This window comes from Heloderma suspectum, chromosome 11 (assembly GCF_057233095.1).
Source record: "Heloderma suspectum isolate Gila_16-S chromosome 11, 16-S_ref, whole genome shotgun sequence".
NCBI lineage: Eukaryota > Metazoa > Chordata > Lepidosauria > Squamata > Helodermatidae > Heloderma > Heloderma suspectum.
In genome coordinates, this window is record NC_139468.1 from 21,018,970 (window position 1) to 21,046,771 (window position 27,802).

Here is a 27,802-nt window from a genome sequence, read left to right on the forward strand (position 1 = left end):
CATAAAGATGCAAATGTTTGCGATCACCATTTTATTTTTCAAAAAACTGGCAACCACAGAGCTCGATGAGGCCACTGGGATGAGTGCGGGCTGCTCGCTGAGCATGAGCAGGGGATGAGCATGGGCAGGGGCTTAGTGAATGGAGCTTGAGGGTGTGGGCAGGGGGGGTTCTGCCGGATTCCTGGACAGAATCGGGCACCCACACCATTCCTAATATTGATTATGCATGTGCTTGGAAATATTATGATGATGTAAATCAGGGTTTGGGAACCTGTAGCCTTCCAGGTGTTGTTTAAATACATCCTCAACCATTGTCCATGCTGGCTAGGGCTGATGGGAGTTTGAGTCCATGAACATCTGAAGGGCTGCAGATTCCCCACTGCTGCTGTATAGAAAGTGGTGCTAATTAATTCATCACATTTAGTCTAGCTTGTTGTATGCTGAAATGAATTTTGTTTCTTTTAAGGGCTTTTTAAAGGGGGAACTGTAAATCTAAAGAGAACCTTGAGATTTAAGGAAACTAAACAGCTTGCAAATTCTTATAGCAATCTTTAAAAATAAAAATAAAAAAGTTGAAATGCTTCATTTTCCCTGAACTATTTAAAATGAAATGTTTCTATATCTAGTTACAAATTATAAAAAGGATATGTATTTATATACTGGGTCCTTTGTAGCTGATTGCACCAAGATAGCTGATCCATCTGCAGGCTTTGTTGGAGAATGCGTCGGAATTCAGGGATGAATAAGATCTGCAAGAGAAGTGTTTTCCCAACAGCTGGGTTTCGAGATTTGTCTTTGCACAAAAGTTACAGAGGAAAACTTACCCACAGCACGACTTACTCCTTCCAAGATTGACTCTCCCAGTGTCTTCACCAGAAATGCTGCAGTTTTCATGGTCACTGTCATCACCTCTGAGGGTGAAGTTACATAGGGAAATTGCCTTATACTGAGCCAGACCATTGGTCCATCCAGTCCAGTATTGTCAACACTGACTGACAGTGGCTCTCCAGGGTTTTAAGTAGGGATGTACGAAAATCACTTACCTTTCGGGGATTATGCTGATGGTGCGGGGGGGAGGTGTTCCGTCCCTCCCCCCGGAATCCTCGCCGCGGGGGGAGGCGCTCTGTTTCCCCCCCCCCGGAATCCTGGCCGGCCGGCTGTGCTCCGCAGCCGGACTTCCGGCTGCTGGCTAGCAGGGACACAAATGGCAGCGGCCGTAGCCGCCACCGTTTGCATCCCTGCAGTCAGCTGTGATAGGCTACGTAAATGTTTACGTAGCCTATCACGGCTGATTTTTTTTTTAAAAAAAGTGCGTAAGCAAATGGCGGCGCCCGTGGGCACCGCCATTTGCGTTCCTTATTTTGGCACGTCTTAGTCTACGTAAACATTTACGTAGACTAAGACGGCAAAAATAAGGGGAACGCAAATAGCGTAGACACTACGCTATTTGCGTTCCCCTTATTTTCGCCTTCTTAGTCTACGTAAATGTTTACGTAGACTAACACGTGCCAAAATAAGGAACGCAAATGGCGGTGCCCACGGGCGCCGCCATTTGCTTACGCACTTTTTTTAAAAAAAAAATCAGCCGTGATAGGCTACGTAAACATTTACGTAGCCTATCACGGTGGTTTTTTTTAAATCTAGCTGTGATAGGCTATGTAAATCTTTACGTAGTCTATCACATTTTTGTGTGTGTGTGTGTTTTTTTAAACCTGGAAATGGTGGTGGCAGCCAGTCAGAAGACCGGCCGCCGCCGCCGCCAGGAAGATCCGCCCCAGGTAAGTCCCGTCCCGGGGGGGGGGCTGTTCCGCCACCAATTTTGGGGGGCTGAATGCGCTGGCATTCGGCCTCCCCGAGATCCGTGACAGAACTTTCATACATCCCTAGTTTTAAGCAGGAGTTTTTCCAGCCCTACCTGGAGATGGCGGGGATCGAACCTGGGACCTTCTGCATGCAAAGCAGGGGCTCTACCACTGAGCTACAGCCCCTCAACTGTATATATTTGTAATTACCTGACCCAAAAGCCTTCATAATGAGGTGCACTATATGAGAATGAATAATATTGTTTTACATTAATAGGATTTTATAACTTGGCTCATCTCTCTTTCTCTCTCTCTCTCTCTCTCTCCCCCATAGTTTCGATATTCAGCATCCAGTTATCTGAGGAAGGTAAGTGCTGTCTGTCTTCAGATGCAATACATTGAACTTTGTGGCCAAGATCCTTCACATTTATGTTTTTCAACATCAGCTTAACAAAAAAAGAATCCCACTGTGAAGCTTTGCTAATGATCCATCAGCAGTATTGCAGAGATAGTCTATTGGTGGCATTTGTTCTTCACTGGCCAGATGTACCTATCCAGAGGTGTTAAATGAAAGGAGTGGCAACCCCATCTGATAAGGTCTACATGAAGCTAACTTATCATGGATCAGACATGCTTTTATCCCTGTATTGTCAACTCTGATTGGCAGCAGTTCTCCCAGGCTGCTGGTCTCTTGCACCCCTGATGTCTGGTATAATTTAAGCAGAGATGCCAGATGCTGAACCTGCAACCTTCAGCAGGCAAAGAATGTGCTGTACCACTGAGCAGTAAGATTACCACAGTGTAATCTGGTGGGCACTCTTGGTTATGTAAGTACATTCCCACGAACCCTAGGAAGCATAGGCACTGCTAATAACGTTTGTGATGCTTGGTTATATGATCACTCCCAACAAGAGTTAATGTTCATAATACATTGTCTGGAATACATCCCCCCCAAAGTCATATATATAAAGTAGAAGAGGTCAAATGTAATCAAACAACAAATGTATCCAGTCACAGGTTGTTCTTGTTGACTTTCCCCCTTCCCCATCAATCTTTGGGGGTCCCTGGTTGAAGTAGTCTAAGTTGAATATTGAAAGTACCCTTAAGTTAAGTATATGTTGTCAGTGACACCATTTCTATGAACTCGAGTGAGATATGTGAACTGCACAAAAGTGAATTCTTCTTGGTTGTGTTTGGGAGTTAAAGAAATAATGCAGAATGTGATCTTTAGCAAGAGAACAAGAATTTTTGTCTTTGGGTTTCTTTTTACGAATAGACAACCTCCTAATCTGCAAAGCTAGATCACATGGCCGGATCCTTTGTATGTGTCCGTTAGCCCAAGTGGAGCTCCTTTGGGAAAGAACTGTTCTTGAGGCTTAGTTTTAAAAAGGAAAAGAAAGTGGACTGCCTTGACGTATCCCTGTAATGTAATATTTTAATTATGGTTTCCCCCACACTTCAGACAGTGCCCCTGCAGGACGGCCTAATTAACTAAGTTGTTCAGCTTTCAAATAGTATCAATCAAAGCATTGCTGGAAATGTCTGGATTTCATTTTTGGAGATTATGGCATAAAAGAAGGACACTTTGCTCCATTGTTACTCCACTTAAAGGGGTCATCTCTAATGGGAACCACCTGGTTTGCAAGCTTGTTATTAAAATCTCAGGTAACGTAATGATGATGCCTGCTCTGGAAAGAGTTTAGGCGTTGGCTTTATTATTTTTTAAGGGTATAAAAGATCCCATTCATTTATAAGGCTCTTCCAAAGGCTTGGGCTGAAGGCTGACTGAACTGGACCTTTGGGGTCCTCTTCATCTAACACAAAATAAATCTCTCTTAAAGGACTTTTTAAAATCCTGCAGATCAGTAATGGCATTGGAGGAAGAGTACTTATGGTACTGATTGTCTTAGATAATATTAGTTTGTTGTTCAGTAATTAAGCAATGCATCATAAACTCCAGCTGCCCCTTTTTAATAAGGGCAGTCCTTTGTTTTCTGGTCCCTGTCCCAGATAAATCTTTGTATGACCAGGAGCGGGAAGCCTGTACCCTCTAGGCAGGATGCAGTCTTCCAGGCCTTCCCCTCTGGCCTGCCAGCCTCTCCTCCTCCTCCAGCTCACATGGGTAGCTTCCGAAGTATCCAATTGTCTCATTCGGTTAGCATCAATGATGTTGCGTTAGCAGAAACTCAGTACTGAAGTACGCACAAGAAAAGAATCCAACTAAAGTTACGGTTGCACAAGCATGGTTGAACATAGCTCTTGTGCAACCAGTTACACAACAGGTTGCACAAGAGTTATGCACAATGGGTTGCACAAGCATAATGCAGAATTGCTTGTGCAACCGTACTTACACAACTGTCACTTTAGTTGTTGCACAACCGTTGCGCAAGCATGATGGGCAACTACTTGTGCAGTGGAAAGATTCGGCGGAGCTCCGCTAGCACTATTTGAGTTGGTGGGATGACACCGTTGGATGCTGCCCCTTGCTTGGAAAGGGGATGGATGAAGATCAGATATAGCAGGTTCATTATGAAACACTTCATTTGAAACACTTTGGAAATGGTGGCTGGTGCAGTCACCTCTTAATTAAGTGGGGTTTTCTCTTTGGACTTATCAAATTGTACTTGAGTATGTCATCTGTATTCTGGCAGTGTTAGTTTGGAGAAGAGGAGGGTAAGGGGAGACATGATAGAGATCTACAAAATTATGCATGGTGTGGAGAATGTGGATAGGGAGACATATTAGAACCTGAGGTCATCCCATGAAGCTGATTGGTGGGAGATTCAGGGCAGATAAAAGGAAGGACTTCTTCACACAGCACATAGTTAAACTATGGAATTCGCTACTGCAGGAAGTAGTGATGGCCACCAGTTTGGATGGCTTTTAGAAGGCGTTGGACAAATTCGTGGAGGAAAAGGCTATCAATGGCTACTAGTCCTGACAGCTATGTGCTACCCCCAGTACCAGAGGTGGTGAGCTTATGCACACCAGTTGGGTGCTCTTGCGCTCATGCCCTGCTTGTGGGTTCCAGGTTGACAGCTGGATGGCCACTGTGTGAACAGAATGCTGGACTAGATGGACCCTTGGTTTGATCCAGCTCCAGCATGGCTCTTCTTATGTTCTTATGTCCTTTGGAGGTTGTCTAAGATATAAGGAATGCTTGCAGATCTTTGGAATGTGCCCGTTGTCGTTCCACCCAGCCTTGAGCACCGTTTTTGGGATACCAATTTAATAAAGACAAGAAACAGAAAGTGCCTCTTGCCATGCAAACCTATGCTTTACTCAATACTCAGACATGAAATCCCACATGGTTCAATGGCACTTACTCCCAGATAAGGGTGCATCGGATTGCAATCTTAGCCTCCAGCCAATGTTTTTCCTCAAAGGGCTCCAAGGTCACGTAGACCTATGAAGAACCTTCCTGAGAAACGTTGCTACTCTTAGCTAAACTCTTTTGGCTGTGTCAAAATTCCACAGGGGTTTTGCTTGAAGAGTAATCTCTAAGCCTGCTTCAAGCCTTGGTAGCAAGTCTCCATGCTGACAATATTATTGCCATTTGATTTGCCAGTGGAGGATGGCGGCTCCGACGTCAGTGGGGCGGTGAATCAGCTGCAGGTTTCCAGTCAGAACTCTAAAGGAGCTCTCCAAGGTGCAGAGCATCAGAGCCGCCAGCCTCCACAGATTATTGCTTGATAGATGGGGGAAAGGAAGGAGCAAAAGAGTGTCACTCAGTGTCCTCCCTGTGTTGGTCTCACCTCCTTGCCACTATTCTATTATCACTCTTCATTTGCCATTCATTTGCCCTTTCCCTGTGGGCTCAGTCGGCACCCACTGGTGCCATCGGTAGGATTAGGAGGCTGAAACCCAGGGTCCCACTCAGCAGCAGGGCCCCCTAAATGCAGAGAGGCTGACCTGCTGCATTTTGAAGTAAGTGCAGTAATACACGTTACCATCTAGAGAGAGGAGCTGCCATAGGACCATTAAGACTGGAGTCTACAATTACCTAACTACACCACTGTCTACACTACTACCAAGAAGGAAAGGGCGAAGGAATGGTGCTTGCTGATCCTTCTCTTCACTTGCACATTTTGAGAGGGCAGGTAAATAGGTATTGACTGCAAGAAAGAGGAGCAGCACCAGGCGGCTTTTGAGGGTTAGTAGTGGACCTTCTACTGAGGTATGGGCCATGGCTGATGCCCCACCATGCTGACTCTTGATGCTGATTCTGATGTCGCCCATGCATGTCTTGAGCTAGATCTATACTTCCTCTTCTCTAGTCTATGTGCATACTCCCAGTCTCGGGATGGAACTGCACTCCTCAGTCATCTCTAGTTGCCATTGGCTGATCTTCTCTGACATCACAGAGTGTGAAACAGGTGGCCAGGGCTGTAATTCTGATAGTGCTAACCATCTATCTATGTGTGTACACCTCTATATTAGAGCCACAATCTGTAAAGGTTGAGGTAGTTCTGGTATGGTGAGGTTTAAAACTTTTCCAAATGCCGATAAACATACACTCTGTTTTTTTCCATCTCTTTTTAGCCATACAAATAACTATTCAGTTGCAAGTGTTAAGCAGATTCTGAATCCCAATTATTTGTGGGGGATACATTTATCTTCTGTAGTGGCTTCATATGGGTAGCATATGTTTTAATGTTGGGACTTTTTTTTCTTCAAAAAGCAATTACATTAATTCAGATTATTCCCATATTGAATGTGTATTTTGGAAATAACAAGTTCTTTCTTTAAACAATGTAATAACAAAAATGTGAAAATCAGAGTAACTGCTGGCACTGCAATGCTCTGTGTAGCTCATGACTTTTTAGGTAAAAGAAACACAAACCTTTCAGATGCTCCATAGTGTGTTTATCTTGCAATGCCATGTAGCAGTGAAGCTTTGTGGATTAATTCCTTTGAATCAAGAAAGTTGCTTCTGATTAGAAATTATTTAAGCTGCTGCCATTTTCTCTCCTTCTTCTATGCAATAACAAACATGATTAGCTCCAATATATCATGTTCTCCTTAACCTGCTTGTAATTGGGAGAATCTACTGTATATATTCTATAGTCCAACTCATGCTGAAGACTGACAAGTAATTACAGTACAAGCAGTCTCATCTCTGGTAATTACCATTGTCACCATCGATCCAATTAACCAGGATAAATAACTCAATGGAACTGGAGTCATCAAAGCTTTGTTGTTAAATCCAGATTGCTTCACAAGTGGTTTTGTGGTGGGGGCATTCTTTGAGACTTTTCCATTTCCAAAAATAGTTAAAAGAGAAAGGACAATGGAGGTTTTGAAGAGAAACCACACTTTCATTTCATACTAAGGGACCAGCCATATAGAATCATAGAATAGTAGTTCACTGGGGTGGGGAAGATGGACCACGTTTCCCTGGGACATGAAGAAAAGTGAAACAAGACATCATAGAATCATAGAATAGTAGGGTTGGAAGGGGCCTATAAGACCATCGAGTCCAACCCCCTGCTCAGTGCAGGAATCCAAGTCAGAGCATCCTTGACAGGTGGCTGTCCAGCCTCATCTTGAATGCCTCCAATGTGGGAGAGCCCACCACCTCCCTAGGTAATTGGTTCCATTGTCGTATTGCTCTAACAGTCAGGAAGTTTTTCCTGATGTTCAGCCGGAATCTGGCTTCCTGTAACTTGAGCTCATTGTTCCATGTCCTTCACTCTGGCATGATCAAGAGGAGATCCTGGCCTTCCTCTCTGTGACAACCTTTCAAGTACTTGAAGAGTGCTATCATATTTCCCCTCAGTCTTCTCTTCTCAAGGCTAAACATGTCCATTATATGTTTACATGTTATAAACATATAATGGGCTCTATTTTCCTTCTCCCATTAAATCCCTTCCTCATCCTCTGGCCTCTTGCTATCACCTCCTCAGCCTGTATCTCTGACTGGTTCTCCTCTCTGGTTGTCATTGGCTGATCTTCTCTGACATCACAGAAAGTCTAAGCAGCCTTGGGACAGGGAAATGAGACCTTGGAATCCAGACTCATTGGTCCCTGGGGAACTTAAAACATAGACACATCCTAGTTCAGGCACTAGGACTGAACTGTAAGCAGCAGTCAGACTGGGGGCAGGAACCAGAAATTTTGCCAGGGAGTTAAAACCGAGGGAGACAGTTGGGGATCAGTGGAAGAAGAACATAGAAAAATACCAGAAACAGGAAGGTTCTTCTTGTTCCAGCACAAACAGGAAGGCCTTCATAGTCCAGGAAGGCCCAGTGGCCAGCTGGTGGGTGGAGCTAATCTAAAGCCTGACAAGATTTCACTACCAAGAAGGGGCTCCAAAACTGCAGTCCTGGTGGCTGACCACACAGGGTACCCAACACAGCTGAAGGTTCCCAATTCTAGCCCCAGTGGCTCCTGTCCCCTAGGCTTTCAAATGACACCTTGGTGGTACAAATTTGGTGGAGCAATGTGTTTTGGGCCAACAAGACCTGCTTTTAAAAAAAAACCAAACTGATTGGCAAACATGACACTTGGAAATGGGAGGCGGGGTGAAGAGAGAGAAAACATATGATTGAAATATCATTATGAAATGGTAGAGCAATAAAGCCCTGTGTATCCAAGAAAATCTCTCTCCCATTGTCAGCAGTGACAGAAGAAAGCACCACAAAGGCCCGCCATGCTCATCTACCATAGCCAGCAGTTGGAGCCCCACAAATAAGAACATAAGAAGAATCATGCTGGATCAAACCAAGAGTCCATCTAGTCCAGCATTCTGTTCACGCGGTGGGAAATATGTGTAGAGCTCAAGGTCACAGTCAAAGTAAGCGTAGATAAGCCAGAATGTTATCCAAATTCAGGCCCAATGTTGAGCACATGTCCGGTTTTTTTTATGATGCCTGCCATGAAGGAGCATCTCAAGGAGTCCAGAAACTTTAAGCTAAGAGCCTCATGCTCTGAAGCTGGGACCTAGCTTGGGGAAATGCCTGGGACTTCTGTGTGGGCACCCGATTCGAGAGACCTCTTCCGGTGCAAAAGGAAATAGAAGAGTGTGACATCTGCCCTCCAGTTGGCAGACAGTGAGAAGCCTATGCATTGACCATGCCTGGCCTAATTATGAGGAGGCAGACTCTTGTGCCCTTTCCCTGGTCGACAAGGCAAGTATTCCCTGTTCAAGTTGTTTGCCTAGGTCAGCACCCTTGTTCAATTCTGGCAAACAGAACTGAGGAAGGCACAGTGTTCAATTCTGTTTGAAGCCTTCCACCACCTCCCTTGCTGCAAGGGCCAAAAAGCTTACCTTGGATGAGGTGGAAGCAGCAGCGACGTGCACTCCCAATCCCCCAGTAGAGCACATTTCGTTCCAGTGCCTAGTGGGAAAAGATGTTCTGCTGGGAAGCTCCTGTCAACGGTGCTGGTGCCTCCTCCTGCCCCAAGGTCAGTTTTGGGGTCCTTGGGTGTGGGGACTCAGAGGCTTTTGAGCCTTTGATTGGAATGTAACAGCATGTAAGCTGGCCTTCTCACTAGTGGCATCCACCCTCCATAAGAATGTAATACCATAAGAAGAGCCCTCCTCGATCAAACCAAGGTCCATCTAGTCCAGCATTCTGTTCACACAGCAGCCAACCAGCTACCCACAGGAAACCCAGAAATAGGACATGGGTGTAACAATACCCTCCCACTCATGTTCCCCTGCAACTGGTGTTCACAGACATACATCAGGACTAGTAGCCATTGATAGCCTTATCGTCCATGAATTTGTCCAGTCCCCGTTTAAAGCCTTCCAAACTGGTGGCCATCACTACATCGTGTGGATGTTCCACCTCTGGAACACTCCCACATGTTGTCTAAGAAGCAGAAACTGTGGAGAGCTTTAGATGCATCTTGAAGTTGTATCTTTTTACTCAGGTATTCCCAGACTCATAATGACGCTGCTCTGTTTTATTTTTGTGTAATGTTTTTTCATGTCTTTATTATTTTATACTGTTTTTACATTCATTTTTCTATTGTATTTAATGAATTCTTTATGTGAACTGTTTAGCACTCTTAAGATATCAAGCAGTATACAAGTAGTTTAAATAAATAAATAAACAAACACTGAGGAAAAGCCAAGTACCTTTCAGGGCTAGAACTGGGGACCTTTGCTCTTGGAGCAGCTGCAATTAGCTACACTAACTATAGTTTGGAACTCCTTCCTAAGCAGTACAGTATGCTCTAAGGCTGGATGACTCTCTCAATTCCAGTGTTTCCCAGTTTCTCATTTTCTCAGTCTTAAGTTGTTCCTTCCCATATCCACATCAGTGTGTTATTTTTTTTTTCAAACCTACACAAAATTTCATATGCATATTCATGTGCATTTCTCCTTATCTACACATTTATGTATGCCATTTCTGCATTGCTTTTCACTAATATATGCATTTTTGCATATATTGTTTGATCATAGAACTATATTGCAAAATTCGGAGAAGTATGAATATTGCAGATTGTGTATCAGTTCAGGAGTACAAATTAGGTAACTTCGCATTAAAATGCAAATCCAACAAATTTATCTCACTCTAGCCCACTAGATTGGCCATTGGCCACTCTTGGACAGGACGAACTATGAAAGGATGGCTGATCACCCATCCCTCATATGTGCTGTCCACTGTACTTCAGGCTCCAGCTTGTTGCAGCTTCCAGCTGCTTTCTGCTTCTCCTTATTCTCCAGGCATAGATTTGGGTATGCCCATTATGGCCCAACTCCGGACAGGTCCTGATAGAAGAGATGTAAAGAGATCCATGTGTCCCTCAGACAATATGTTCAAATGCAATCCACGACCAGGTTGGACGGATGATGAATCTGTTCTGCCAGAATTTTTTTTATTTGATTGCATCCTTTAGAAATCATTCCAGAATTAACTCATTTTGTCCAATGTAGCCCTCCTCAGCTCATTTTCAGCCTGATCTAATCCACTGTCCAGCAATCTTCCATGGTTACCCCAGGCAACTGAGTCAAGACATTGGTCCAGTTGACAGGCACTTCTATCCCCCCGCCCCACCACCCTTTTCCATCTCTTACTCATCGATTTCCTGTTATATTTTTAGCCACGTTGTTTTGAAATAGGGTGCTCTGTCATAACATCAAGAGGGGACTTTTCAGCCCACTGTGTCCTAAATACCAACAGAAGGTGAATATTTCAGGCCAGAAAGCAGAAGTGCAGCCTCATTTGCATCAACTCTGTGTTCCATTAACAAGGTCCAGATGAAAACCCTATCCATCTGCAGGCATGACTAATCTTGGCAACGGTTGGTTTTGTAGTGAGTGCAAGACAGGAAGATTTTTTCCACCTGCTATCTAGAAGAGAGGTGGTGCTTTCCCCCCCTCACTTTAACATCTATCCTCTTCCACAAAAGGAAAGCACATTTTTTCACTGCTTGACCTGTATCCCACATCCTCCCTTTCCTACTTCTTGTTCCCCTTTTATCTTCTTTTGTCTTATTCCTTATCTTCCTCCTTACCTGATTGAAAACAGAAGGCTGAATTTTCAATAATTCCAGAGTCATAAGGCCAGCTTTCCCCAACCTGGGGCCTGCCAGATGCTTTGGACTGCAACTCCCATCATCCCTAACCAGGCTGGCTGGGGCTGATGGGAGTTGTCATCCAGAACCTCTGGAAAGCAGCAGATTGAGGAAGGCTGCTCAAGACTAACAATAGAGAAATTCATTCATTCTTTAAAAGTCCCTTTTTTCCCAAACATTTTGTACCACTCACCATGGTATTATACCTGTTTTTCACAACTTAGCAGATTTTGTGTTCTAATTTTAGCACAGTTTCCCTCCTTCTTTTCAATTATTATTTCTTGTTGTAGTTAATGAAAAATCTTAATGAAGCATAATTTTTTAAAAACTTTCAAAATAGTGAAGAGCGTTAAAAGCACTATCTAAGTATTCTTGCACTGAATCACATTCTGCTCTTTGAAGCTAGAGGGCAATTTAAAAGCTACTTCTGGTGGAGCATGAGACAAATGCTGTGTGTGTGTGTTTTGCGGGGAGAGGATGGAAAAAGGCCTGTTGTGAGCACATACATGTGTTGTTTGTCGGACGATTAGCTTTTTTATGCCTCTCATCTTCTGATTTTATTGTTATTATTCTATTTGTTTTCTATAATTTTATGCAGTCCACCTTGGGAACCCTTGCAGATGAAGTGTGGTTTATATTGTCTTTAAAATAAAATAAAATAAAATAAAATAAAATAATTTATTGAAGACATCCCCCCTGCCCTGCCCCCATGACAGAAAGTCCTCCGGGTGGCTTATAATCAACAATTTAAACACAACATAAAACATAAACCCATAAAATCAAAATCAGAATAAAATATGACAAAACGCAGAGCATCCTAAAATTAAACACGCATTTATTAAAACTGGATGGCCCTGTGGATTATTTTAAAAGCCCCTGGATAAACAGAAAGGTTCTTCAACTGGTGCCGAGAAAGCACTGAGATGTTCCAGGGGATCATCTCTGGGAAGGCTATGCTATCAATGGGGTGCCCCTACCAAAAAGGTCCTCTCCTTCATGGTCAAGATAAAATAAATCCTCTTTTTTGCCTGTGGGTTCCCAAGGGTGCCACTATGAAACAGTCTTCCCTGCCCCAGTAGGTTCTGCTCTCAGGTCAGCACTCAGTTGACACAGGCAGGCTGATGAACCACTTGCTTTTTATTAGGAACAACACATGGAAACATCATAACTATCTTGCAGCAAAGCAGAGCAGCACAAATAGCCTTATGCTCACTTCAACATATACACACTGAAAGATGGAACAAACAAGAACCGTACCTACTTGGACAGAACCACACCAGGCAAGTCTCAGAGGGGAAGCTGGACTGTTCCATTACAGGCCCCTTCAATGTACATTCAGTGCACCACTCGCCCAACACATGCTATAGGATTTGTTGAAGGGACTCTGTTGTCCCATTTCATTTCAAAGGCATTGCTTTGGGTGAGTGACCAACAGGGGCACCTATGGAATCCTTGTCTTCTTATAGACAAGGCACTGCAACTAGTGGTGCAATGCAGGCATCCCCAACGTGGCACCCATGGGCACCTTGGTGCCTGTAGGACCTCGAATGGTGCCTATGAAGCTCTCCCCTCCCTGACCCTGACCCCTTCATAAAAACTGTTTGAAGAAAAACCTTGGAAAATGTTAGGACAATCTTCTTTCTCTCCCTTTCTAGCGTCTAGCCTTGCTCTTTCACTCCCCTCTCCCCCCTTGGCAATGCTGTTTCCCCCTCCCTCTCAGCCTCTAACGTTTCTATTCCCCCTCCTCTTTAGCTCACTGTTTCTCCCCCTCATAGCTTCTAGCCTTGCTCTTTCTTTCCATTGCCTTGTTATTTCCCCTTGCCCCCCCCCCAGCTTCTAGCCTCACTATTTCTCTCCCCCACTCCTCTTTAGCTCATTTTTGACAAGCCGGGCCCCCATGGCATTATGTGGCTAGCCACATCCTCCATGAAAGTCATTTTGTGGTGGTGCCCACATCAGTTTCTCAAATTCCCAAATGTGCCATTGAGGTTGGGGGGGGGGGGGGCTGTAAAGGAACCAGGGCTCACAGGGTCATAGTGCTGGTGCTCTTCGATTAGCAGGGATGCTGATGTCATCTGCTGCCCCCTCAGAATTACCTGTTCTATCTCACCTTAGCTGAAATTCTTGGTCTTGCATGGACAATTATGACCCAGTGGCTTGGCAAACAAAAACCCTGCTCCTAGCAGATGAGAATTCCCAAAATGGGTTTATTGATATAGATCAACAGAGCAGCCTGAAATTTTGGACTCTCCCTGGGGGCGTGGCTGTGTGATGAGCACCTGCACTTTGAAATGCACTGATTTGCAACACATGTTTGTCTCCATGAGATGTATGCATGCAGTTTTGCGGGAAGTGTTCACCAGCATGTGGTTCCAATACCCACAGGAAGTAGGATCCTTCTTGATCTCTGGGAAAAACGGTCTTATAACATGGGTATTCACTTCAGCCACTAAGGCTAATGCACCTGCCCAAATAGTTGTAGCAAAGTTTACTTTCATGTTTGATATATACCGTGTTGTATATTTATGACGTACAGTCTCTACGTTATTTTTTTAGAGAATTATTTTCCAGCAGTTCCTCCTGTACGGTGATATAGCTATAAATAAGGGATTCTATGGCAACTGAGTCTTGAAACTGCAAGACCTCGTTCCTCCTTTTTGGAGTTCCTAACAATATAACCAGTGCAGAGTTGATAAAACCCTGAAGTAAGTCTGCTTTCTTACTGACCTCATTGGAAGCTAAATTTATTACAGTAAATCCCCCTATAAAAATGGTTCCAGTCATTTTGAGACTTTACAGGGGGAAAATATTGCAGATAGCTTGTGTGTGGGGGGGGGTCCTCCTTCTTAGCAGTGCTATATTTTAGCTCCCTGCATTGAGACGAAACTATGCCTGTACTAGCTGTAAGCCAGGTGGTGTATGATGCCACCTCTCCAGGCTCACAGCTCTGCTTCTGCCTGTATTGATACCACCAGAAATATACTGGATCTGGCAAGTACAATCATACTGCTGTGCTGTATTATACTTGGTTGGAGAGGGGTCAGTTTCCCAAAGTCCACTTCCCCTTTTTAGATTCCCCTATTTTGGCCCAGGTGCTGTATGGCCAACTTCAGGTCTGGGCACTTTTAAGTCACACAAAGCCTTGATTTACATTAGTTCTATCTACCCAAAAGAACAGGCAAAAAAGCATACGTCAGCTATGGGTGGAAGGATCAGTCTATTTGCAGTTTGTGTCACTTTTCCATGTGTCCATTTATAAGTCCATTCAGTCCTGTTTGGGCATTAATCTGCACTTGTTAAAAGTGTTCACGGAAATTCATAGTTGAATTTTGAGGATATTTTCTCATGAAATAGACATATTTTCTAAATATATTTCTCCCCAAGTACATATTTCTAAACATATTTTTTCCTAAAATAAATTTTTTTCTATGCCACTTCGGTACATTTTTTGAGCCAAGAACAGCATCACAAACTTTGCAAACTCCAAAGGATAGCTGCATTCTGTTAGGGATGTCGGAGAATTTCTCCACGAATCTCCGGGAGGCCGAATGCCAATGCATTCGGCCCCCCGAAATTGGTGGGGAAATTCTCCGACACCCCCCCCACCCCCACCCCCGGGATGGAACTTACCTCGTGTGAATGTCCCTCTCGGCGGCGGGTCCCAGCGGCGGTTCGGCGGTGGCGGCGGCCGGTCTTCCGACCGGCTGCCGCCGCAACCATTTCCAAGTAAAGTAAAAAAAAAAGTGATAGGCTACGTAAAGGTTTACATAACCTATCACGGCTGACTTTGAAAATCTTTACGTAGCCTATCACATTTTTTTTTTTTTACATAACTTTTTTCTTTCGCGGCCGGAGAGGCGGGGCGCTCCCCCCCAGCCAGAATTTCAGCAGGGAGGGATGGGGCGCCTCCCCCTCGGCCAGAATTTCGGCGGGGAGAGACGGGGCGCCTCCCCACCCACCAAGAATTTCGGGGGGAGAAACGGAGTGCCTCCCCCCCAAAAAAAAACAGCTGTGGGACCAGGTAAGGGACTTTCGTCCATCCCTAGTTCTGATCCACACACTAGCACAGGGAGTGCAGATCAAGTCAGTTTGCTTTGGAATGGGGACTGTACAAAATCCTCAAGCATCCCTAATATCAAGAAGAGTCTACAAGACAGGCAACAGAAGAACAGATCCCCAGGAGGAAATGCACAAAGGGTTTTTCCTCTTGAATCTGCTGTCCTCCTCCTTTGACAGAGCAGACCGTTGGGCTTCCACTCCAGCTCCACGCCCTTTCCCCAGCAATTTAAATGACATACCAAAATTGCACAGACACCTGTGCATCATCAAAAAAGAGGACAAAATTAGGACATGGATTTGTGTGACGTTTGCATATGCTGATGTATGTATACATGCACATTTAGAAAGAATGACTATCGTTTATATCTCACCAGAATGGGGGAGACTTTGCCCAGGTGACCTGTGTGTCTCCTCAGTCTGCTGCCCAGATGCTCACTGTTGGTGGACAACTTCAAGGCCCTGGCTTGCTCTCTTTTTTTATCTTTAAAGCAGACTTGGCATCCTTTCAAACAGAGGACACCTTCAGATAAAGGATTACCCTCTGTCCACCCTTTGAGTAGAGAACTGTTCTCTGTAAAATAGGGCACACAACCTCCCTACGGCAGCATTTACAAATGGTACTAAGTCATTTAGAACTTGCATTTAAACTAACATTCCGTGAAGGCCGAAATAGGCTTTAAGAAGCTGGTCTCATCAGAGACCCCCAGGAATCACAAACCATCAGACCCAACACTTTACTTTCTACATAAATGTGACAAAAAGACTGAAGCTACCCCATATGCAAAGCAATTGTCAAAGCAGGGGAAACAACAGAAATGGACATAACAACTCAACATAACAATGGGAAAATGTATGTATGTGTGTATATCAGCATCTCTATGTCACTTTTCAGCACAAAGACACCCAGAGCAGCTTACAAACAATTAAAAAAAAACAGAACTAAGACCAGAATGAAACAGATAAGAACAGCAATAAATAAAAACTATATATACAGTAACAGGAGCCAGCCATCACAAACTCATCCGGAGAAGAGATTATTTACCATTAAAAGCCCCTCAAAACAGGATGGCATTTACAAGCTATTGAAAGCAAAGAAGGGAAGGGACCCAATGGGCCTCCTGAGAGAATTTCAGGTCTTTGGGCACTGCCACTAAGAAGGCCTTAAAACTTAAGAACATAAGAAGATGCATGCTGGATCAGACCAAGGTCCACCTAGTCCAGCATTCTGTTCACACAGCAGCCAACCAGCTGCCCACAGGAAACCCATAAGCAGGACATGAGTGCAACAGCACCCTCCTGCCCATGTTCCCCAGTAACTGGTGTACATAGGCAAACTGCCTCTGATACTGGAGGTAGCATATAGCCATCAGGACTAGTAGCCACTGATAGCCTTGTCCTCCATGAATTTGTCCAGTCTCTTTTAAAACTGTCTAAATTTATTTTTATTTATTTATTTATTTATTTCTATACCGCCCAATAGCCGAAGCTCTCTGGTGGCCATCACTGTGGAATTAAATTGGTGGCCATCACTGTGGAATTAAATTCTATAGTTTAGCTGTGCACGGTGTGAAGCATACTGTCCCACATACTGACCAACCTGACCAGATCATAATAAAAATAATGAAATAATACATTAAAACAAACTCAGTATCTGAGTACATATCTAAGGTACAAAACATCGCCGAAAATAGCTTGGGCAGAAAAATCTGTACTTCAGTGCCAAGAGAGTAAATCCATAGGAGCTCCATTTTGCCACTTTATTCCTTGAGTCGTCTCCCAGTTATGCTCGCAGTTATAGAGCAAGCTGTCGAAAAGATGCTGTTTCTGACAGTAAGTGATTAACAGGATGCTGGTCTTTCTACCCTTTTCAGGATCATCATCGTCAAGAGCGGATTAGATATGGTGGGAGATGCTAAGAATGGGTATCAGAATATATCAGAATGGGAAAGATTGTTGTTGTCACGCTCAGCAGTAAGGCACTTTGACACATGCACTGGCACTGTAGTTTCCTGTCCTAACCAGTTGCAAACCGCAAACGAAAATATTTCAGACTAAGTGGAACCATGCGAGTGCCTTCCTTCCTTTAAGCTCCCCAGACACTGCAGTACCTAACAATCGGTGCGACTTCTCATCTCAAGAAACAACTTATCTTCTCTCAACTAAGTGCAGTCAGGATTGAAGGGACTGTGGCTCAGTGGGAGAGCACATTGCATGCAGCTAGGGATAGACAAAAGTCACTTACCTGGTCCCGCTGCGGTGGGGGGGAGGCGCTCCGTTCCTCCCCACTGAAATTCTGGCCGGGCGGGGGAAGCACCCCATCCCTCCAGCCAAAATTCTGGCCGGGGGGGAGGCGCCCCGTCCCTCCGGCCACGAATCCTCCGTGCCGGCCGGGACGCAAATGGCAGCGGCCATAGCCGCCGCCGTTTGCGTCCCTGCAGTCAGCCACGTGATAGGCTACGTAAATCCTTACATAGCCTATCACAGCTGACTTTGGGGGGGGAGGGTGTACTCAAATGGCGGCGCCCATGGGCGCCGCCATTTGCATTCCTTATTTGGGCACGTGTAGTCTACGTAAACATTTACGTAGACTACGGCGAAAATAAGGGCAACGCAAATAGCGTTGCCCTTATTTTCACCGTAGTCTACGTAAATGTTTACGTAGACTACACGTGCCCAAATAAGGAACGTAAATGGCAGCGCCCATGGGCGCCTCCATTTGCATACGCGCTTCCCCCCCCCCAAAGTCAGCTGTGATAGGCTACGTAAGTTTTTACGCAGCCTATAACGGTGTTTTTTGAAAATTTAGCCGTGATAGGCTACGTAAATCTTTACGTAGCCTATCACATTTGTTGTTGTTGTTGTTTTTTACTGGGAAATGGCGGCGGCGGCAGCCAGTCGGAAGACCGGCCGCCGCTGCCACCAAGCCGCCGCCAAACCGCCGCCGGGAGCCGCCAGCACCAGGGACATTCGCCAAAGGTAAGTCCCATTCCGGGGGGGAGGGCGGACCGTTTCTCCACCAATTTCGGGGGGCCGAATGCATTGGCATTCGGCCTCCTGGAGATTTGTGGAGAAATTCTCCGCCATCCCTACATGCAGCTCCCAAGCATCTCCAGGTAGGATTGGAAAAAATCCTGCCTGGAACCCTGAAAGCCACCACCAGTCAGTGTCAACAATACTGGGCTAGATGGACCAATGATCTGACTCAATATAAGGCAGCTTTGTATATTCCTAGATGTTTTTCACTATTCAACCTTTCTTCTTTTCTTTTCTTTTCTTTTCTACATTGCCAACAAATCTGTAGACAGTCCTATAAGCCAGAAGTTGGTACTGTGGTTCTCCTAGCTCAGTACCTGTCAGGTGCTATTACAAGGTTATTAGGGTTCCACCTGGGCCAATGAGAACTGTCATTTGAGTCAAGATTGGGCAACTCTCGAGTTGTTGCTTAGCTATTTCACTGCTTACCTGAATTTCATAGGTAACCATAGCTCAGTGGTAAATCACATACTCTGCATGCACGAGGTCCCAGGTCCAATCCCTGGTCCCTTCAGTTAAAACAGGGGTGCAGAACTTCAGGCCTGGGAGCCAAATCCAGTCCTCCAGAGTTCCCCAGATGGCCATGCCCCCTTTCCCTGGCCCCATCCCCTTTTCCCTGACAACCCGTCATTGGACGGTGCCCTGGCTTTTGTGCTATCCCCCCACACCTTATTCTAAGTGCTCCTTCTAAGGTTTAGTTAGGAAGAGCTATTCCTAAAGGAAATCCACCCTGAGTGCTCCTTGTAAGGACAGATCCTGAAGCTGAAGCTCAAATATTTTGGCCACCTAATGCGAAGAGAAAACTCCCTGGAAAAGACCCTGATGCTGGGAAAGACTGAAGGCAAAAGGAGAAGGGGACGGCAGAGGATGAGATGGCTAGATAGCATCCCCGATGCAATGAATATGGACTTGAGCACGCTCCGGGAGAGAGCGCAGGACAGGAAGGCCTGGTGTGCGATGGTCCATGGGGTCATGAAGAGTCAGACATGACTGAACGACTGAACAACAGAACAACACTGCTGCAAAATTTGTTGGGGCTATGGCAAACCCCCCAGCAATTTTGCAAGGAAACAAGACATGCGGGGAGCATGCACTTTATTTTTAAGAAGAATCATACTTCTGGAAGTTCGATTCTTCTGGGAGTAGGAGCAGATTCAGTAGCCATTTCTTCAGGCTGCAAGGAGGTCAAATCAGTCCATCCTAAAGGAAATCAACCCTGACTGCTCCTTGGAAGGACAGATACTGAAGCTGAAGCTCCAATATTTTGGCCACCTAATGCGAAGAGAAAACTCCCTGGAAAAGACCCTGATGCTGGGAAAGATTGATGGCAAAAGGAGAAGGGGATGGCAGAGGATGAGATGGCTAGATAGCATCACTGATGCAATGAATATGGACTTGAGCACACTCCGGGAGAGAGCGCAGGACAGGAAGGCCTGGCATGCTATGGTCCATGGGGTCACGAAGAGTCGGAAACGACTGAACAAAAAGTAAGAGCTGTAAGCTAAAACATATTCTATTGTTGGTCATGCCCCTTTTGCCCCACCCACTATTGGAATGTGGCCCCTGGGAGCTTTACCAAAATGGAATTTGGTCCTCAGGCTGGAAGAGGTTCAGGCTGTGATTGATAGTACCTCTGATTTAAAAGGATCAGGTAACAGGTGCTGGGAAATACATCTTCTTGAGAGCAGCCATCCCCCAACCTAGTGCCTTCTAGTCATTTTGGACTCCAGCTCCCACCATTCCTAACCACTGGCCATGCTAGCTGGGGCTGTTGGGAGCTGGTCCGAAACATCTGGAGGGAACCAAGTTGGGGAAGGCTGCCCTAGAGGGCCATTGCCTATCAGAACAGACAGTACCGGACTAGATGGACAAATAGTCTGACCAGGTATATAAAGTAGTGCCCTAGCCCTATTATGTTTCTGCTTGGAGCGTACCTCCAATTCACCAACCCTAACAAGCATAATGAATTCTATGAATTCTCAGTCGATTCCAGATTCACTGCTGATTCTACAGAGCGATGTGAAGGCTGATAGGCCTGATGTCATTTAACTTGAAGGTTGAGGGTTCAAGGTCTAACACCACATGGTCAGCTGTCCATCTTCATTTTAAAAATGGTGGCAAATCGGCAGTAATCCAATACGTTTTTTTTCCTCTTTTTTTACTTCGTTGTACATGGGACACCTTGCAAAGTCGCCTGCTTTTTACATTTGTTGGATGGCTTCGGAGGGAGTTTTGTTCACATAAAGAATCAATGAACTTGCGAAGTGCCTCTGGGGGGTGTTGGTGTGTGTGTGTGTGTGCGCGCGCGTGCACGCATGTACATGTGGAGGAGGACATTCAGCAAAGATGCAGCTGTTCCTGTTGAAATTCCTCCTGGTAGCAGCCCAGCCCGCAGTTGCCGCAAAGTGGCAAAGCTTCTGTGCCTCCTCCCCTCCCCTTCAGACACCAGATGGCCCACAATGGAACCATATGGGAAGCTCTGATCATGGATAAATTTACCTATCCGAAGACAGACAAACACATGGCCCATTTTGGAATATGAGCTCCTTTATTCACAAGGCCGTAAATTGAATGACTCCAAACAGCCCATAGTTTTGGCATCCCTCATGCCTTACCATAGGGATCGGGTTACTTTATGTTCTATATTTTGCTCGCAGTTGTGTTTATAGTGCCACTGAAGGGCAACCCCCCCCCCTTTGGATTGTAGTCACTACAGGGCCATATGTACTGCCATGCCTGATACAAAAATAATCATCTGTGGCATGCTGTGATTGATAGTACCCTAGCCACACAATCCTGACTGTAAAATCAAGGGGGAGAGGGTATGTAAGAAGGAAATCCAGACCATTGTCTGATCAGAAATGCAAAATATTGGGAGAGGCTGTTACACATACGATTTTGTATTGCTGTTGTTTTCAAGTACCACCCTTGGTACAAATTACAGAAATTAGGTCATAAAAGGATGGAAGACTCTTTCAGGGTTTTTTTAAGTGGTACAATAAATTATTTTTCTTTTCACTCCCTTGCAACAGATAACAGCATTTAATTTTCTAGATCCATGGTTCTTCAAGTGTGAAATAGACTATCCAAAGAGAGGCAAGGGCAGTTTCCAATGGAGATGCAAACGTCTCCCACCTTCCCCTAAAGTCTTGGAGCTAAAAATCACACAAGCAGTTAACAAGCCATTCACATGGCAATAATTTAATGACATGAAACCTTTCCTTGCATTGATAGTTACAGCTTGTGCATGATGGGGGGAAAATATTGCCAGAAAACCACCATGTGATAAAAGCTCAAAACAGTGCTCTTGACTGTAATCATAGTTTGAATAACATGTACATGCAATACTGGCAGCTATACATGACATGTGCCTTGCCATGATGTATTACATTCTGATGTATGCATTTATAAATTAATTAGCTGCTCTTCTACTTAGCAGTACAGAAGGTGACTTACAAGAAAAGAAGCAAATTAAAAAATGGATGACAATATTAAATTCTAATATTAAAATCCTATACAAAACGAATCCATTAAAACATGCTATCTGTAAAAGACAGGAGCTACATAGCATTCATACCTTGAAAAAGGCATAATGTCATCAGAACCTCACCAGCTCATCTAAGAGGATAGGGAGGTACTGTTATACTTAATGTTCATATAGGGCTTTCAAGTGTTCAAGGTGTGTCATGGACAGTATCTAGCTGTCATCGTTACAATCACCTTGCAAGGTAGGTTCAGTATTATTAACCCCCATTTTTCAGATGGGGCGACTGAGGCTAAGAAGAAGTTGCTTCCTAAGGCCACCCAGGTTGCTCATGGCAAAGGCAAGTTTCAAACCAAGGACTTCCTGATTCATAGGTCAGTCTCTTAGCCACTAGGCTCCAAGCTGAACGACTGTTTTGTTGTTTATTCATTCAGTCGTTTCCGACTCTACGTGACTTCATGGACCAGCCCACGCCAGAGCGTCCTGTCGGCCATTGCCACCCCCAGCTCCCCCAAGGTCGAGTCCATCACCTCCAGAATATCATCCATCCATCTTGCCCTTGGTCAGCCCCTCTTTCTTTTGCCTTCCACTTTCCCTAGCATCAGCATCTTCTCCAGAGTATCCTGTCTTCTCATTATGTGGCCAAAGTACTTCAGTTTTGCCTGTAATATCATTCCCTCAAGTGAGCAGTCTGGCTTTCTTTCCTGGAGTATGGACTGGATTGATCTTCTTGCAGTCCAAGGCACTCTCAGAATTTTCCTCCAGCACGACAGTTCAAAAGCATCTATCTTCCTTTGCTCAGCCTTCCTTATGGTCCAGCTCTCGCAGCCATAGGTTACTACGGGGAATACCATTGCTTGAACTATGCGGACCTTTGTTGTCAGTGTGATGTCTCTGCTCTTAACTATTTTATCAAGATTTGTCATTGCTCTCCTCCCAAGAAGTAAACATCTTGAACAACTGTTAGCCACTTACAAATATCCCTGCCCCCCTTCCCACAACTAGCACAAAGTGTTGTTCTCACCAAAGAGTAGGAAACTGAACCTAGTAAAAATCCTATTATTTTCTGTTCGTGCCTCCTCACCCCTGTTTTAGATACAGGACCTCAATGGAAAAATAAGATGACCACTCTTCAGGGTCAAACTTCCCATGAGCCACAGAGAGCCATGTGGCTCAGATGACAGATTGGAATCACTCCCTGTCAGCCACTCAGAGGGCTGCCCATTGGTGCCATGACCTCATTTCCCCAGCTGGCTGTGGCTGCCACTACTGCCATGACCCCTGCATGCCTACCCTGGAACACTACCGCCACTTGCTGTCATGGCATTTACCACAGCAGGAAAGCGACTGGTGGGGCTCTCCAGAGCAGCCACCCTATGCCTTGTTCTAAGGGGTCCTTCCTAACAGCGAGGCATTGTGGGTGAGGTGGCAGTGGCACAAAAGCAGCAAATATTGTTTGAAGTTATTTTAAAGTTACTTTACAACAGAGTGACAGCACCACAGTGGGTCTCTGTGGCCACCTCACCCACAGTACTTCATACTGAGGAAGGACCCCTCAGAGTGAGGTATTGAAGGGTGAGATCACCTGCCTTGGTGCTGCTAATAATAATAATCATACAGCAGGAGAAAATTTAAAAGGTGGGGGGGGGAGGGTCTTCCCATCTCAGATGGTGTGACATATTGCACCAGCCCTGCATCTCTCAGTTCTATACCATTTGCTGATTTATGTAGTAAAAGTCTTATCAATGACATTCTTTTGTTTTCTCCAATATTCCGTTATGCAAATGTAATGTACAGGCTTGCATTCTATGAATAAAGAACCTTTCTCAAGATAGATTTCATTCCTCCAGGTCCATAGTGTGCATTCCACAAACACGGTTGCTGGAGCAAAAATACGCCAAAGGAAATTCCCCACATGTGCTAATCCTAATCTTGAAAAGGTCACAGACCAATGTAACTGAACTTCATAAAATAGAACCTTGTGTACCATAAGTAGTCTAGAAGAACATGGTATGAACAGAGGTGAAAATCTTTGCACGGCTAATGGGCGTTTTATTGCTAGACAAACCCATTCAGAAGTCTGGGGCTGTTTCTGTAATCCTCAACACAGCTGCTTTGTTAATTGGGATGGTCTTTTAATAAGGCTTAAGCAGGGGAAGCTTCTCAAGTAACAAAACTCTCCAGCTGAAGCTTTGCCTTGGAGGTGGATCAACCCTAAACACAGACCCTCCAACATTTGGCAAAGGAAAATAGATACACTGCGGCTGCAGTCCTGTGCAATCTTACTTGTAAACTGAAAATCCCAGTGAATTCAGCATACTTACATGTAAGCAGGAATGTACGAGAAAATTGTTTTGGTTTGTTTCTTACCAGAATTTACCCAATTCGCACCTCCGAGAACTGAACACAGACCGACTGTAATCTGCAGTCGAAGTCCGTACATTTCCGAGCTTGTGTTGCATTTCATGTGACCAAATCTGCATTCAATCATGCGCATGAAAAAATACGCACTTTTGAAAAATGTTCACTTTTGGAAAAAATGCACACAAACATAATTTAATCAATGGGAGAAAATGCATACATTTAAAAATGCACACAGTTAATGCGCACATTTCAGGAAATGTGCATGGGAAGAAAGAAAAAAACAAAAAAACAAACCAGGGTTCAGAATCTAATATGAACATGATTCAGGGTGGGATTTGGAGAACAAGCTTGAGTTCTGTTGATTTGCACATCCCAATTTGTGTTTGTTTTTTAAAAAATTCAGTGACAAATAAATAAATAAATAAATAAATACATTGAATTTCAATCCAATTGTTGACAGAGGGTAATTAATACATTTAACATTTTCTCTCTTCACTTTACAGACAAACACATCAGTGGAATCCATTGGCTTCTTAGAGGTTTTCATGATGGTTCTTCATAATAAATATATATATAGAGAGAGAGAGAGACAGAGACAGAGAGAGCAATCCTGTGGTCCCTGGAGAATGTCCCAGGAACCCTAGGATTTTGCAAATTCACTGTCCTGAAGCCATAGACACTGCTGCGACTTCAGGAGCCCCCTCCCCACAATCCAATCTCACCCAGGCCTCCGAGCTATGAAAAGAACTGCAATGCCTGCTTCCTGAGGTTGCAAAAGCAGCCTCAGAGGACCTCATAGCAGTATGAAAGGTTTGTTCCATTGGGCAGGGAAGAGAGAAGAGAGGCCAGGGTACAAAAAATCCTTTGGCCTTTCTAATCCCAGCACACCCCCTGGCTCAGAGGCCCATCTTGAGGAAAATCAAACAAAAGGAAGACAGAAAGGCAAGAATGTATTTATTCATTACATTTCTATACCACCCAATAGCTGAAGCTTTCTGGGCTTCAGATTGCCTCTGTTGCTCCTCCTGCCCTGTTAGCAGGGCATAGGACAGTCGAGGCTGGTGGCTTCAGTGTCAGTGGGGCTGTGGATCCTCTCTGTGTTTCAATCAGAATCAGTCAGAACTCTAACGGAGCTATCCAAGGTGCTGAACCCATTTGGGGGTAGAGTTCAGCACTTTGAATAGCTCCTTTAGAGGGCTGGCTGGTTTTGGAGTGAACCCCAGAGCGGATTCACAGCCCCACTAACATGGGAGCCACCAGCCTCCACTGGCATAGGATATCAGAAGCCTTAGAATTCAGAGTCTTCTTTCTAATGCAGATGCAACCCATTGTCTCTTTTTCCACAATCCTAGGAATGGCTGAGTATGTCCCTGATTTGTACATACAATAAGATCATGCGATACTTGATTTAAAAAAAAACATATATTTTGATTTTGCCTTTAGTTAATTTCCATTGATAAGTCCATTTTTCTGCCATTGCTATTTGCCTAAATTCCGTGTACCAAGATTTCAGTGTTAGAAGTTCTACAGTTTTTCAACTTTTAGCTATTACCCTGCAAATTGCTATCAGCATGAACACGATGAATTCCTTAAATGTCACCTTTGCATTTTGTTCTTCTCATATCATTAATAAAGCCAATGCTTATGTAAAATATATAGAGTAATGTGTAATATTTGACATTCCTGACAATACCATGTTTCAAAACACAACAGGTCACAACCACCACATAGCAATATATAAACCTTGCTGATTACAGTTCCTCCAACATTTTGTATTATTTGTGTTTGCTATTCTTTCCAGATACACTGATGTACTATGCCATCGGTGTAACAATTTTAATGAATTCTCCCTAAGGATTATTGATACAGTTTTATTTGATTGAGTCATCCATAATTTCTCCCAGACGTTTTGCTCTATTGTTATCCCAGTATCATCTTCCCACATTTTTATCAATTCACCCAACGTATCTGTGTCTATTTCAATTAGATGTGAACATTTTTTAAGACACTAATCTTTTTGTATTGACCTTATGTTCCAATATATCTTCAAATTTTGTCATACTTGTATGCAAGGTGGAAACAAAAAGGGTTTTATAGAATGAGAGATTTCAGTGAAAATTAAACCCTTGTCACTGTAGCAAAATTAGAAGAAAAGCTTCAGGGAGTGCAAATGAATTGAATTACCTGTCATCAAATGTATTGTCTTATTGTGAATCCCCTAGCACATCCCTGTTTGTGCATTGAAAATCCCCCTGAATTCAGTAGTGCATGGTTCCAAGTAAACATATGTAAAGTCAGGCTGGCAGTGATGTAGCTAGGTACTTTTAGATCCTGAACTTAGGGCACAATCCTATGCATGTTTAGAAAGAAAAACAGGCTTACAACATGCCCCAGCCAGCCATGCTGGAGTTGTAGTCCTTTTTCTGTCTAAACATGCATAGGATTACATCTTTAATGATCAGGGGAGGGGGAGCTTTAGACATCCATCTATATTATTTCAGTTGTGTAGCACACAAGTAACACTTTTCTTCTTGATATGTTAGAAAAACAACAGAACAGTTTGCCAGCCCTGATTTTAAAAAAAAACAAAACACACCAGCCTCTCGGCATGTGCAGTTTTGCATTTTAAACTCACTTAAATCATAGCACCATCATGAAAATATGAATAAAAGGGACTTTGTTTCTGCTGCCCTTATGCCCCCATCACCTGCACTCTCTGGGTGGTCATTTGGAGGGTGGGGCTGGACTATGGGGCCCTGCACTTTGTCCCCATGGTACGTCCCTTGCTGCACCATTGCAGGCTGGAAGCAAACAGAGAGGTCCCAATATAGTCATGAGCAAAGCAAGTGAGTGGGCCACATTTTGTAGACCCTTCATGGCATCATATCTTTATTTCTACCCCAATACAGAAAGCACATTTTCATGTTTAAATGACGTGTACTATTTGAGCTTCTTAGTAAAGCTAGAAAAATTGTGTGACAATGATGGTCATTCCAAAGAGTCACTGCGCTTCCCTTGTATGTATTCGAGCTTTGCTTTCGGGATGCTTCCAAAATGCTCCTAATCCAAATTTCACCCTGGATTTTTGGAGCTCCAGATTGCCTGATTTCTGAAGCGGAACTGCTGCATTAGGAGATGTTCATTGCTCAAGACAGGTGGGGGTGTTATTCCTGAATGTTTTCCAGATTTCCAGTTCATTGTGTCTTCCCACTCCTTTACATTACTGTTATGCCAGCGACAAAACACAGCAAAAAAAGTGGTATTGATGTGACGTGTAATTGCATTGGTTGGGGGGGGGGCTGTATTTTACGAATGTGCATGTGTACATTGGTAAAACACCATGGAGTGGAACATTATATATATAAAAGCATACCAAGAATGGTGTTTTGTTGTTTTTTGCAGCATACATCAGTAATTTGGGGGGGGGGGGCATGCAAAGGAAATGAATGCTGAAGCAAACCGTTCCAATTCAAGAATTAATTTTAGAAATTCACCCAGATGAACTAGACTTGTAGAAGAATGAGTGGTACCT

General features: G+C 44.2%; 1 long non-coding RNA gene across 1 annotated transcript in view; it reads left to right on the plus strand.

Moving 5' to 3' along the window:
- LOC146337113 (uncharacterized) overlaps positions 1-25,918 on the plus strand; it is a 344,200-nt gene extending 318,282 nt beyond the window's left edge. The window contains exons 5-6 of the long non-coding RNA XR_014785353.1: positions 2,137-2,169; positions 24,774-25,918. This is a non-coding gene — a long non-coding RNA (uncharacterized LOC146337113). The remainder of the gene's footprint in view (positions 1-2,136; positions 2,170-24,773) is intronic.
- The last annotated feature ends 1,884 nt before the right edge of the window (positions 25,919-27,802 follow it).